Below are 6,000 nucleotides of genomic sequence, written 5' to 3'. Positions count from 1 at the left end.
ACTCCAACGGAGGAGGCATCTACCTCTAAGATAAAAGGAGAGTCGGTGTCGGGCTGTTTCAGAACTGGTGCAGAGATGAACCGTTGCTTCAGAAGGTGAAAGGCCTGTGTAGCTTCCTCGGACCACTTGGACAGATTAGCACCTTTCTTGGTTAATGCAGTGATAGGCGCCACAATGGTGGAAAAGTCTCGTATAAATTTTCTATAATAATTGGCGAACCCTAAGAACCTCTGGACCCCTTTGAGGCTTAAGGGTATAGGCCAATTCTGGATTGCTTGGAGTTTCTCAGGATCCATCTCTAGTCCGGAACCGGACACAATGTAACCTAGAAACGGAATGGTTTTAACTTCAAACACACACTTCTCCAATTTACAATAGAGGTGATTGACACGGAGACGGGAAAGAACCTCTTTTACCCAGAAACGATGATCTTCGAGATTATTAGCAAAGATGAGGATGTCGTCTAGATAAACCACGACATGGCGGTACAAGATGTCCCTGAAAATCTCATTCACGAAGTGCTGGAAGACTGCTGGAGCGTTGCTCAATCCGAAGGGCATGACGAGGTACTCATAATGTCCGTCACGGGTGTTAAAGGCGGTCTTCCACTCGTCACCCTCACGGATTCGGATGAGATTGTAGGCACCCCTCAAGTCCAGCTTTGTGAAAATAGTTGCACCACTAACTCTATCAAAGAGCTCGGTAATCAGGGGTAAAGGGTATCGGTTCTTGACGGTAATGTCGTTCAGACCTCTATAGTCGATGCACGGACGCAGACCACCGTCTTTCTTCTTAACGAAGAAGAAGCCTGCGCCGGCTGGAGAAGAAGATGGTCGGATGAAACCCTTCGCCAGGTTCTCTTTGATGTACTCTTCCATGGAGTGTGTCTCAGGCAGAGACAACGGATAAGTTCGGCCTCGCGGTGGAACCTTCCCTGGAATGAGGTCGATTGGGCAGTCCCATTCTCTATGAGGAGGAAGGATATCAGCAGAGGCTTTACTGAACACGTCCGTGAAGTCTCGATATGGAGGAGGCGGAACATCAGATGACCTGGGGAAGGAAGAACAAACAGGAAGAACTTTGGCTAAACAAGTCTCAGCACAGGAGGGACCCCATGCCAGTATTTGCGTAGTCGTCCAGTCAATTGATGGGTTGTGGAGACGGAGCCATGGAAGGCCTAAAACCACTGGATGTGTGGCTCTTGGAATCACTAAAAAAGAAATATACTCAGAATGAAGAACTCCCACTCTCAGACGAACTGGAAGAGTCCTTAAGGAAATGACTGCGTCAAAAATCTTGCTGCCATCCACGGCAGTCAAAGAGATGGACGAGGACAGTCTCTCGGTGGGTAGGGACCACCGTTTAACATAAGCTTCGGTTATGAAATTCCCAGCTGCTCCGGAATCAAGGAGGGCAATGACGTTCCTGTAACGTTGAGCAATTTGGAGCGACACTGGGAGGTTACAGTCATGAGGAGATGGAGAGGAGATCATTACTCCTAGCCGGCCCTCTCCTTGGCGAGCTAGGATCTGGAGTTTCCCGGACGTTTGGGACAGGCATTGATAGTGTGCGACGGAGCTGCACAGTAGAGACAGAGAGACTCAGAGAGACGTCTTCGGCGCTCAGCGGGAGATAGACGGGAACGACTAATTTGCATAGGCTCATCCTTGGATGGAGATGGTTGACGAGGAGGAGGAGCAGAAGATTTAGGAGTAGATGATATTCCTCGCTCGGTTGCTCTCTCTCTGAAACGTAGATCAACCTTCGTGCAAAGAGAAATTAGCTCATCCAACTTAGAGGGCAAGTCTCTGGTAGCTAACTCATCCTTGATGCGTTCTGATAAGCCATGCCAGAATGCAGCATACAGGGCCTCGTCGTTCCATGCCAGTTCGGATGCCAGGATTTTAAACTGTATAAGATACTGTCCCACAGTACGTGTTCCCTGGCGTAAACGGAGAATCTCAGATGAAGCAGATGTTATCCGGCCTGGCTCGTCGAAGATGCGCCTGAATGTAGCTACAAAGTCAGTATAGGAGGATAGCAGGGGATCAGACTTCTCCCATAAAGGTGATGCCCAGTCAAGGGCTGAGCCACTGAGAAGGGAGATGATATAGGCAATTTTGGTACGGTCACTGAAGAAATTGCCAGGTAGAAGCTCAAAGTGGATTTCACATTGATTGAGAAATCCCCTGCAGAACCTTGGAGATCCATCAAATTTTGCTGGCGTTGGAAGATGAAGATGTGGACTGGAAGTGGGTAAGGTGGGTGGGGTTACAGCTGGTGTCACTGTAGTGGACGCACCGGACGTGCCAGGTCCACGGAGGGTCGTTTGAATCCCATCCAGCCGTGTAGAGAGATCCTGGAGACAGCGGATGATGTGGCCCTGTGCAGCCTCCTGATGTTCAAGTCGGGCTGCCAGTTCTTGTATCGGCCTGGCCGCTTGATCCTGGTCTCCGGCTGGATTCATTAGGTCAGTGCTTACTGTCACAACGGAGGGCCTGAGCTGACGGGAGGCAGCCTCAGTTGTAGGGGCTGAGATGTAACGGAACCTGGGAGGTTGTATCAGACCCCTAGACATGTAAGTAACATGTAGAATAACTGCCCGAAGGCGTGACCACGACAACCAGGATAAAAGTCAATGATGTTTATTATGACAAACTCCGTAACACAGCAGCAGTAAAGGAAACATAAAAGTCAACAGAGGATAAATACAATTCCTGGGTACTACAGGGTGGCAAGGGCCACAGGCACTGGTAGAGTGAGACAGTTCTAATAATCTTCTAGTTGGAAAGTCCTTACCAGGCCTGACTGTAGCAATGGAGAGAACCCAGGATCATACCAGCTGGTGTTCCAGGAAAGGCTGGGTTGCTGAAGATAAAACGGCTGCTGTGGATACTGGCTGGAACCAGACTGTTGTTGGTACGGAGTGGATACTGGCTGGAACCAGTTAAATAATAAACGAACTTGAGAACGATGAAATAATAATGAAGTTTGGAGTTTGAGAGCGGTGAAATAATAATACCGGTGGAGAGTGGTAAACTGCAGAAAGGACACCGGCCCTTTAAGAGAAGCTGTACACTGCTGGAAGCTGGGCTGGAAGCAGGTGATTGATGAAGTTTGGAGTTTGAGAGCGGTGAAATAATAATACCGGTGGAGAGTGGTAAACTGCAGAAAGGACACCGGCCCTTTAAGAGAAGCTGTACACTGCTGGAAGCTGGGCTGGAAGCAGGTGATTGATGAAACTGGAAACAGGTGAGTCCAGAATGGATCGGAGAGTCAGGCTACACCGCAGATGGAATGCTGGTGCGGGTCTCTATAGTAGAAGTCTGGAGACAGGAGCTGGAACCTGGAAGACAACCACAGGAGAGAGACAAACTGGAACTAGGTTAGACAACCAAAGCACTGACGCCTTCCTTGCTCAGGCACAGCTTACTTATACCTGCAGCAAGGAAGGGGTTGGCTAGGCAATTATGCAAATCAACACTACAGACAGCAGATTGGTGGAAATGATCAGATGACAAAATCCAAGATGGCTGCGCCCATGCAGACACTTGGAGGGAAGTTTGGTTTGTAATCCATGTGAGAATTGAAACAGTAATGGCGACGCCGGCCACAGGAGACAGGAGACGCCAGACTGACAAGCGCACATTTAACCACGCGGGCACAGCGGAGGCCGCGGCTGATGAAATCACCACTCTGACATTCTGCATGTGGAAACTCAGGAACAGCGGGATCCGGTCCTGGAACGCTGAGCCAGCCTTAGGAGGCATCTGAAGGGTAAGTAATGGCGTCCAGATACCAGGATCGTGACACCACGAAGTCAAACGTAGCCTGCGTAAGCCTGGATAAAGAAAAAGAACCTGTTGTAGTAGAATGTCCCGCTGTGGCAGGGACCAAGGCTCGGCTATTGACAACAGGTGTAGGGTGGAGTACCAAACCCTGCGTGGCCAATCCGGAGCCACCAGGAGGACCAGAGCGTTTTCTCTCTTCGTTGTAGAACCCGCGGTAACAGCGGGAAGGGAGGAAAGAGGTAAATGAATCGCCCTCCGCCGCCGGGTCCCTCGACCGAGAGTAATAAAGAGGCAACTGATGGTTCAGGTGGGACGCCATGAGGTTGATTTTTTGGTTTTCCCCACCGGCGGACCAGTTGCCAAAACACCTGGGAATGGAGTGACCACTCTCCCGGGTGCATGTCCTGTCAGATTAGATAATCGGCTTCCCATTTGTCCACTCCTGGAATGAATATCGCCGAGAAGGACAGAGCATACTCCTCCACAAAGAGAAGGATGTTGGTGACCTACCTCATCGCTGCACTGCTGCGAGTGCCGCCCTGACGGTTGATGTACGCCAACGTCGTGGCGTTGTTGGCCTGAACTCTGACCGCTGGACCGCGCAGCAGGTGATGTGCCTGAAATAGGGTGTTGTATACTGCCCTTAGTTCGAGAATGTTTATACGGATTCGTGGATTGACCAGCGCCCTTGAAACCGACGTTCCAGGGTCACTGCCTCGCAGACTTGCGTCCGTCGTGAGGAGAGTCCAATCCCACACTCCGAACCGCCGTCCATCCAACAGATGTGCCGACTGTAGCCACCAGAGATGACCGTGCCCTTGGAGATAGCATCACCCGCTGAAGAAGGAACAGATGAGATCCTGACCACTGATGTAGAAGACACAGCTGAAACGGTCGAGAGTGGAAGCGTCCGTAAGGAAGAGCTTCGAACGCTGCTACCATCTCTCCCAGAAGGCGAATGCACAGATACACTGACACCCGACGGTGTCGAAGTACCGACCTTACCAGTGTCTGCAGAGACAGGATCTTGTCTTGAGGAAGGAAAACCTTCTGATGGACTGCGTCGAGAATCATCCCCAGAAACAGCAGCCGTTGTGAGGGGCTTAAGTGAGACCTCTGTAAATTCAGGATCCACCCGTGTCGAATCAGAAGGTCCTGCGCCATCCGGATATTCTGAAGCAACAGTTCTGCCGAGCTTGCCTTTATTAGCAGATCGTCCAGATAGGGAACAATCGTCACACCCTGCTTCCGAAGTAGGGCCATCATGACCGCCATGACCTTTGTGAACACTCTGGGAGCAGAAGAGAGACCGAACGGAAGGGCCTGGAACTGAAAATGAGCGTCCTGTATCGCGAAACAGAGAAAAGCCTGATGAGGAGGCCAAATGGGAACATGTAAGTATGCATCCTTGATGTCTAAGGACGCCAGAAACTCGTTTTGCTCCAACCCCGCAATAACAGACTGGAGGGACTCCATCTAGAACCTGAATACTCTAAAATACGGATTGAGATCCGTCAAGTTCAGGATTGGCCTGACCGAGCCGTCCGGCTTCGGTACGAGACACAGGCTTGAAAACAAGTGTTCCACATGCTCCGGACAAGGTAGAACCCCAGCTGCCGCATATTTCTATTAGATGGCTCCATCAGCCAGGTAGCCCCAGGAAATGGCAGCTTCTTGGACTAGCGATACATCGAGGGGTATACCCTTGGAGAGGTCTGATATCGTGTCCTGCTATCTGTAGGGAAAGGATAGAAGAACAAACAATGTTTGAAACCTGAAAGTGTGTAATCGGATGTCTCCAGGCCGCCGACTGGAGCATATCCTGGTCATCCGAAACTGGACAAGTCGTTGTCATTTCTTCATCGGCGCCGAACTCCGCGGTACCTGAAGTGTCAGATGAACTTCTGTACAATGCGCCTCGATATCCTGAGATACTGGTTCAGACTCCACCGACAACCGACGGCATCAGTATCCTGGACATCTCTCGCCTCCTCCAAGAGGAGCCTCTCATCCGCAGAGTCGTGTCACATGGAGGTTAGCAACCTCCTTATAGAAAACTGAAGAGGAGAAATGACGTACAAGGTCTCTGGTTAACAGTGACATTACCTGTATAAGCCGAGCTGTTCAAACAGGAGCGTCCTGCAGCTGCGTTGAGAGCTGAGCAGATGGCTCCACCGCACAATCCACACCTAACAGGGAATTCAGACCG

Source organism: Pseudophryne corroboree, chromosome 5 (genome assembly GCF_028390025.1).
Source record: "Pseudophryne corroboree isolate aPseCor3 chromosome 5, aPseCor3.hap2, whole genome shotgun sequence".
Lineage (NCBI taxonomy): Eukaryota > Metazoa > Chordata > Amphibia > Anura > Myobatrachidae > Pseudophryne > Pseudophryne corroboree.
This window is presented reverse-complemented; position numbering follows the sequence as displayed.